At 43.4% G+C, this 8,523-nt stretch overlaps 1 long non-coding RNA gene and 1 other non-coding gene across 3 annotated transcripts; both read left to right on the forward strand.

The window, feature by feature from the left end:
* Positions 1–266: 266 nt before the first annotated feature.
* LOC139059924 (uncharacterized) lies at positions 267–8,523 on the forward strand. Of its 2 annotated transcripts, none has more exons than XR_011514517.1 (3): positions 267–556; positions 2,048–2,135; positions 6,429–8,523. It is a non-coding gene; the product is annotated as an uncharacterized lncRNA (long non-coding RNA). The 2 variants fall into 2 exon arrangements; XR_011514518.1 differs by lacking the exon at positions 6,429–8,523 and adding an exon at positions 4,125–6,399.
* On the forward strand, positions 862–934 carry TRNAR-CCG (transfer RNA arginine (anticodon CCG)). Its single transcript has one exon. It is a non-coding gene; the product is annotated as a tRNA-Arg (tRNA).

Genomic DNA, 8,523 nt, shown 5'->3' on the forward strand with positions numbered 1-8,523 from the left:
GATCGAGGCGCAGAAGCCAGAAACCCAGTAAAGCCACAGAACACCTGGTAAAGCGTGTGCAAAACCCCGTTTCCGTTTCCTGTTGTACAGCGCCACCCGTGGTCACATACTTTAGTTCACGACGCCACCGCTACGCTTATTTCCGTAGCACTGTGGAAGGTACAGTTTCCCTTCTCTAAGTTTGTATAGGTGTTCTGTGCTACAGCGGCATCACTCGACATCTTTTCGATTTCTTTTGCCACAGCTTTGTTCAGCGTGAGGGAGATGGCGCTAGCTGCTGTTTCCATTTCTTTTTGTTTAGTCAGCATCCCATTCAACGTTGCACCGTTCTGTGGTTGCACAATCTTCGCTGAAAAGTGCAGTTGTATGTTGGCAAAATGTTCTATCGTGCCTTTTAAAACGTGCGCCGAGGTGATTCGGCTTTAGCAATATCGCTGGTTAGTTGGGATCTCCCTTTCCAATATTACTGCTCTAGGGACTGTCAATAGCTTGCAGGATTCATTGGGATGTTATAACTGGCGTCAGCAGTACTGCTACGTGCCTTACTCAAGACAACGTAAGTACACGCCAAGTAGACATTTAAAAGTACCATGACGATAACACTCTTTTTCGTGCCCATTCAAAGCGTTGCGCTTGAATTGCACTAGTTGAACTTGTAACGAAGAAAAAAAATATAGCAATGGTCTTTTACAGTTGGAAAGAAACAAGAAAGTCGACGTGATGGGGGCTAATGACGCCGTGCGGCGCATGTGCTTGCAAGCTTTTATTTTTAAAAAATTGTGTAATTCGCGCCCTTCATTGAATTGCGAAACACCGACGTGAATCGTTTGATATAGTGTCAAGAAGTCGTCCTGTTGGCGTGCTCCTGTGGCCTAATGGATAAGGCGTTGGTCTCCGGAACCAAAGATTGTGGGTTCAAGTCCCACCAGGGGCGTATCTTTCTGTCGTATTTTTTTTTCCCCCTCCATTATAAGTAACGTTACACTTGCTTGATTTCTAGTATTTGATTTTCTATCTCGGCGTTATTGTGGTTCCAAAATAAACCATCCAGAAACATAACAGCTTTCTGTTTGGCAGCAGACCCAATGAAGTCCATCACTCGCCGGCAGATCTAAGGTTTTTCTTTGGGTCGCGCATCGACCACTCAAGCACAGGCTCCGATGTGGCGTGTGGGGCTTGCGTACATACATACATACATACATACATACATACATACATACACACACACACACATACACACACACACACACACACACACACACACACACACACACACACACACACCCTATGCCCTGAATACTGTGCCTCAGTGTGGGACCCTTCATTTGCTAAACTGAGTTGCTTGAATTGGTGCAACAAACGGCCTGCCAAAGCACACTAACTCGGTCATGTATATATAAGGGTTGATCCAGAAATAAGGTTCCCATCAATTTTAGAGATAGACAACATTGTTTGTTCTCATAGAAATTTGCTTCATTGGAAAGATTAAACTTTGCTGTATTTTTCTACATAATCGCCATATTTTTCTGCACATTTTTGTAGACAGTGCTCCAATTTCTGTATCCTAATGTCCTAGAACTCCGCCACCAACCCATTGAGGAAGGGTTTCACCTCTTCTTTGACTTCGTCGTTGCTCCGGAAGTGTTGGCTACTCAAATGTTCCTTTCACTTGGGGAACAAGTGATAATCACTAGGTGCAAGGTCTGGACTGTACGTTGAGTGGGGCATGACAGTCCACTAAACGTTTGCCAAAGTTCCTGTGTTTGACGTGAGACGTGAAGTCGGGCGTTGTTTTGAAGCAGCGTTACACCGGTTGCCAGTCGTCCTCGCCAGCAGTTCTGGATAGCTCACCTGAGTTTTCTTAGTGTTCAACAATAACTGTCTGAGATTATTGTTTTCCCACGTTCCATGAAATCGATCAGCAGTACCCCTTACGGTCCAAAAAAAACACAGGCCATGGCTTTGCCAGCAGAAGGAGTTTGTTTGAACTTCTTTGTAACTGGTTACTCTGGGTGACGCCACTGTTTTGATTTTTGTTTCATTTCAGGAGTGAAATGAAACATCCACGTTTCCTCTCCTGTAACAATGGAGTCCAACAATCTTTCCTCATCTTCTTGACACTTTTCAAGAAACTGGTGAGCACAGTCAAAGCATTTCTCCTTGTGGTCTGATGTCAATAGCTGCGGTACACATCGAGCACACTTGTAATGCCCCCAATTTTTCAGTCAAAGCTCTTTCGACTGTACCATAGGAACTCTCAGGAATCTGAGCAACGAGCTCATGGACGGTGATCCTCCTGTTTTGAAGCACTTTGCGTTAGACCATCTCGATAACCACCTCTGAAACTGACGATCTTCCTCTCCGTTCTTCATTGTAGACTTCCTTCCGACCAGCACTAAACTCCCTGCACCACTTTTGGATGTGTTGAATGGGCATACACTTGTCGCCATACACCTCTGTCAACTGACGATGATTATCCACAGGTATATGCCCCAAAGGGAATATCCCTTTGGCGTGCAAAAAGCGAATTACGGAAAGAATCTCGCACTTGGCGGGATCACCAATGGGAACCTCCATATCGGACGGCTGCAGAGCCAAAAATGAGCGGCGCAGCCAAGCGCGGCCAGGGTGAATTGAGAGGCGGGGAACAGCGGCACGCAGCAGTGTTGCCACATTTCACCTCACACCTTCCTGTGAGGCTGGAGCTCTTTGGGAAACTTATTTCTGGATCAACCCTCGTACATGCAAATTTTTGCATGCGTACAAAAACTGTTAGGAATCGTTATGGACCATTCTTACGAACCAAAATGGGACTTATTTTCAGTGGAACGAGACTAAAACCAGAATGAAAAACATTTCGTTCCAACACCCTGGTTAATTGTATCTAGGTCAGGTGTCTTGTGTCAGGTGTCAGGTAGGTGTCTTTCAGGGCTGCATAAGGTGTTACGGCACATGACATAAACATTGGCAAATTATCTAACTTATGAAACAGAATTTGATAAATCATTAAAGTATATTATCAATAGCAATTAAAAAACCTAGTGCCACGTGGTACACCATTTAACGTGGCCATATAAGCCGATTTAAAATCATTTATGTTAGCATACTAAAGGGCTATCTGAAGGAAACCTTCGATCTATGCAAGCACATTAGCATTATGTGATGTTCAGCTAGTTTCATTAGAAGCGTGGTCAAATGTTTTTGAATAGTCGAGGAAGACTGGGTCAGCTTGCATGCAAACCTATAATAGTGATATATGAAGTTCGTGAATGAAGTCAGCTAGCTGTGTGTGACATAAGTAACCCTTGCAAAAACTGTGTTGGTATTTGTAAATAATGTTATGACCCTCCAAATAATTTGACTTGCAAATGTTTCATACGGTACGCTGAAAAAGTTGGCATGTAGAGTACTCGTTAGTGAAATGGAAGGATAGTTGAGTGGTGGACACTGGTCTCCATATTTGAAAATGGGAACGACTTTAGTAATTCTTCATACATGAGGAATGACACCGTTTGACAGTGATTGTAAGGAAAGCGTGCCCAGTTTAGTGGAAAAACCTAATGAGACGTATTAATGCAAAGCATTCTTTGACTCTTCCCAGGCACTTTGCGATGTGTAGCTAGGTTACTGAGTGACATTGTTTCGGGCCTCTTCTATAAAAAAGAACTAAAGTGTCTTATGGTGTGATCAAATCTTGGCTCTCCAGCACAACAGCTTGCTTCTTTTACCATGAGGCCACAGTTGAACATGTGTTTCTCATGTGCCAATGCAGGCAAGCTCTTTCAGCCGTCTGGCATGTGCGGCATGTCACATAGCACAAGGGAGAGCACGGGCACATGTGCCATGGTTTCCATTTTATCAGAGACTCGGGAATGAAATGCACAAGTGATCGTCGATTGTACTACAGTAAAATCTTGTTAATACGCAGTTGGCAGGGAACGTGGATCAGGTACACACTAAGTGATATACTAACTAACCAACAATGGCAGATGGAGAGGCTGTAGACTTACCAGCCAGAAGAAAACTACGTCTTAATTCTCACTCAGACACGCACGCAGATAAGTTTTATTTGGGTGCAGGCAAAAAATTCGTGATTTTCACTTGCTGGTGTGGTGGCCTTGCAGCGATCATGACGTCCTCATACTCAGCAAGGCTGTGAGCCAGTTTCTCCCTCAGGCCCCACTTCTCTGCAAATGCCCTCATGACGGTCAATGCACGTACCTCATCGGATACAGAAGGGCCATCATCCACTTCCATGTCATCGTCATCAGTGATGTGGAAACGTCAGATGCTAAGGGAGCAGGAAGCAGATCATCGCCACCATATTTTGACATGACTGCCGGTGGCGACTGCAGTCAGTGAAAGGTCCATGCACCGCAATTTCACTGTCCATGGCCTGCGCCCGCGACATTTCGCCAGTTCCATGCTTGTACACATTGAAAAATCAAGTAAATGCCATGCACTAACTGTTTGGCATGTTGTGAGTGACTGTAGCATTCAGCCAATAGATAAAGCTCAATGGTGGCAGGATGGGGGATTCATCACAGCTATATTTAAACCCGAATGACTTACGTGGGTACATATTAATGAGGTTTTACTGTACTGACTTCCGTGTGCATCACACACATATCAACAGGTTGCTTGTAAAAGTGAGCGCGTGGAATTATTTCCGAACCTTCTTTCATAGCTGCTATATTGCAATGAGACTCTGTGCTAGACTGCACCAGTCCCAAATCGTAACTAAGCAGGTGACAGCTTGGGACAGATTAATTTTACACCAACTAGCCCAACATAGTACTTTGCTTAACAGGTTATAATGTTTCTGCACGGGAGTAAAAAAGATCTGTCGTCATGTTGTCTGTCATGCTAACGGCATCATTTTCTTGCTGCTGTAGTAACAACTTCGGACAGGTTAATTTTGCACCTACTAGCTGAACATAGTACTCTGCTAAACAGGTTAGAATGTTTCTTCACAGGAGTAAAAAAATCTTTCGTCATATCATCACTGTCATGCTAACATCCTCGACATAATTTCTTGCTGCTGTGGTGAGCCAGACGTTCACATCACACATGTACAGTTGCTGACATACACAAGAACATTGGTCCACCAGGTAAAGCTTGGTATAACCCTCAGCTGTTGATGCTGGATGGCTAGCTACCTGCAAAAAAAAATGTTTCACGTAACATTGATTCCCACAGTGCATGAGATCTGCGTGATTATTTAATGTGTATATTGTATCTTTGAAGCCAGTGTCATCAGATGTGGAAGATATCTTCAGGTTTTGAACACTGCGAAAATACTGTTTCGTAGCAATTTTCATGTCGCAGCATGCATGTTTGGGTGAGGATAAATGATGGTGCCCTCATGTATAAAGACATGAAATAGTATAATCCAGAAGTTAAGGACCCTGTGAGTCTGGCATTACACTGCTAGTGTTACCAATAAAAATTATGTTAGGATAATTATGTATACTATAAATCTTGTGTCAGAAGCATTGAGGGTTATTTGTGAGCATTGACGGCAAGTCATATTTGTTAAAGTGGCAGTGAACAAGACTTAAAGAGCGATTGACATTCTTTGTCGAATTGTTTATACCAATGCCAAGAATCTGCTATAGTTTTTGTTTGCCTACTCAAAAAGACGCTTCCTTTTGTTATTCAGATTACCAAGGCACAAGTTAAACCAGGGTGTTTCTAGAGATGTCTGGAATGTGTGAATCAATTAAATTTGTGAACATGTTTTTAAATGATAACCTGTTATCTTTGAATGAGCGAGACAGGCAATCGCTGAAACTGAATCGTAGCAAAAGTCTATTTCTCCTCTCGCATCAGGGCCAACCCCATTTGGTGTATGAACATGAATTCTGTGTTGAGAAGTGGTTCAGCACTGACTTTAGAGTGCCTATAAGTGCCAATTTCTGCATGTTGTGCCTATATACATGGGCCTATGCTTTCTTTTAGCACCTGAGTGTGCTTTTTCTGGGTGCTCTTTCTGTTTCAAAAGCACAGGTGATTACTTCTTTCCACTAGATCAAGCTGGTAGCATTATCAGAAACCGTAGCTAGCTGCAACATGCTTGGCAATGTGACCTAGCAAGTAAGTGCTTGCATTGTCAGTGTAAGCTGAGCTTTTAGGTCCTCTCGTCAGCTGCCCGACACTGTTTAGCAATGCAAAGAAAGAATATCGCCAAAAGTCTCCTTTGGCAGCGGACACTCAACTCCATGTTACACTGCAGGCAGGAATCTTAGAAAGGACCAACATATTGAGAAAAATGCACTGCTGATTGTAGTTTCGAAAGATTGTTGACTGTAGAGCGCATGGCACGTATGTTAGGCGGAAGCATGCATAGTTCGCTGCTGGTGCTGTCAACTATTTATACGGTCCCGTTTTTTTTTTTTTTTCGCCTTTGCTCCTTTGTTATTTTACAGAGACAACCAGCTGGTGGTGGCACATATAAAGCAATAAGCTCATCCCCTCACCTTGCCTTCCCTGCTCCTTTTATTCAAATAGGTGTAGGTACGTAAGAAGATACATACTCCTGTGCTCCAGCATCTGATAAAAAAGAAACCCTTTGTAAAGAATTCATTCATAGCAATATGGAAGAGTTGTGGTGAACAGTTCATGAGTCATTGCACAGCTACCATACCATAACACAATTTTTATGCATCCCATGTACGTCAGCAGTCTGCCTTAGACAAGAAATGTGTATTTCTTCAGCTCAAAAATATTGCGGTAGTTCTTCCTGATGCAGACTCACGAATACCAGAGCGCATGAAGCCATTAAACATATGGGAATATGAAAATTCTCTATTCATCCCTGTTGATGTTGAGCATTCCTACAAGCTTATTCTTGAGTGAGAAGAGGCACAATTTTGAAACCGAGAACCTATAGAGATGATAATAATGTGTTACTCTAATAACTTTTCTAATGATTTCTGAATGTACACTATTCGACTATTTTTTTCTTCCTGGAACGTGTGTTGACTTCAATATACTAAGCCCAAAATTTAGCTTTTCTCATTAACCATAGTTTCTCTTTGGGGACATTTTGTGTTTTTTATGCTTTCTACACTTGATGCGCTATTGAAAGCAAGTAAGTTTGGCTGTTAAATAAACGCTTCCTGCTCATTGTGTTAAAAAAATGTATTAAATGTGTTTACTGAAGTATGCAGACTGACAAAAAAGAAAGAGGCTCGTGTGCCTAGCAAAGCCCTATGAAGCGATTGTTTGCTCAATATGGTTGCCGCCTTTCAGACCTCACAAGTGTACGCTACACAAGTTTCCTTACCATGAAAATGGACTATACACATTCAATGCGTCAAACAAATCATGGTTTATGAACAATTTACAGTGCCTATTTCAGCTCCTATCGTGCTTAAGATGAAGCCTTAAGTGCCTGTTTTATACACCTAAAACCCTTTTTACTGTCTAAAAACCTGGTCTCTAGTCATGATGAAAGAGTTGCTCAGCAAATTAAAACAATTCATTGTTGATGAGGTCAAATATTGCTCTTTTATAACACCTTAGTTGTCTTGTAATTATTTTCTTCCTGTCAGAGAAATACCAAAGCAACCAGTGATACCATCATTATCTGAAAAAGAACAACGCAATTGAATTGTTTCAGAGTACATATCAGGATTATGCGTTAAAGAATAAGCTCTAGAATGTTACCTAATGTTGCTGATGAGTGTGTTAGAAGAGTAATAATTGGCAGAATGGAAATTCAAGAACAACTTTTCGCCATGTGTGCAATAACCAGGTTATTTCTGCAAGCAGAAACTAAAAATGCATGACAGCTGTCTAGAACAAGATTCTGTGCACCCACCTTTTCTTGCTCAACTGCAGGTGTAATTGGAGACAGCACTGTATTAACCCCAAATACAACACTATGCCATACATTATGTGAAGCTTTGTTACCACCAAGTGCAGACACCATCTCGCAAGGTGGTGTCTGTGTGATAGGAGTTTGAACTAGTTGAATGTCGCGGCCGAATGCGCGTGACTGCTGTGCGGCGGCGACGGACGAAGAGGAAGAGAAGGGCCAGTGTCTGGGCGAAGGCGGCAGCCATGCGATCTGCCTGAGCTGCTTGGGCTAGCCTTCCGAACGAGCCGAGCAGTTTGTCTACCCAAGGCCGGTTTTCCTGGGTGTGCTAGCAGAACAGGCCGGGCTGTCCTTGGGCTTCAACCGGCCTGCTCCACTGCTGGGCGAGCATCCGACGCCGACATGTTCCGGTGCAGCTAAGCATCCAAACGGTCTACCCTGTGGCGGGCAGACGTCCCGACCCAGCTGTCGCGCGAGTGGCTCTTCGTGTGCCAGGCATCCACCCCGGCCTCCAGCGCCTGCGCCACTCGCCGCTCCAGATTCATCTTTGCGCCTCTTCGTGCCGTGAGTGTGTGATACCGACGCACTATCGGACGCCTTCCTATATTGACGCTGCGCTTGACTATACATGACACACTCATGTAGGGAACTGTGTGTGTGTGTTATCGTGTATGTTATCCTAGTCCCATCCCCGTGTTATT

This window comes from Dermacentor albipictus, chromosome 5 (assembly GCF_038994185.2).
Source record: "Dermacentor albipictus isolate Rhodes 1998 colony chromosome 5, USDA_Dalb.pri_finalv2, whole genome shotgun sequence".
Taxonomy (NCBI): domain Eukaryota; kingdom Metazoa; phylum Arthropoda; class Arachnida; order Ixodida; family Ixodidae; genus Dermacentor; species Dermacentor albipictus.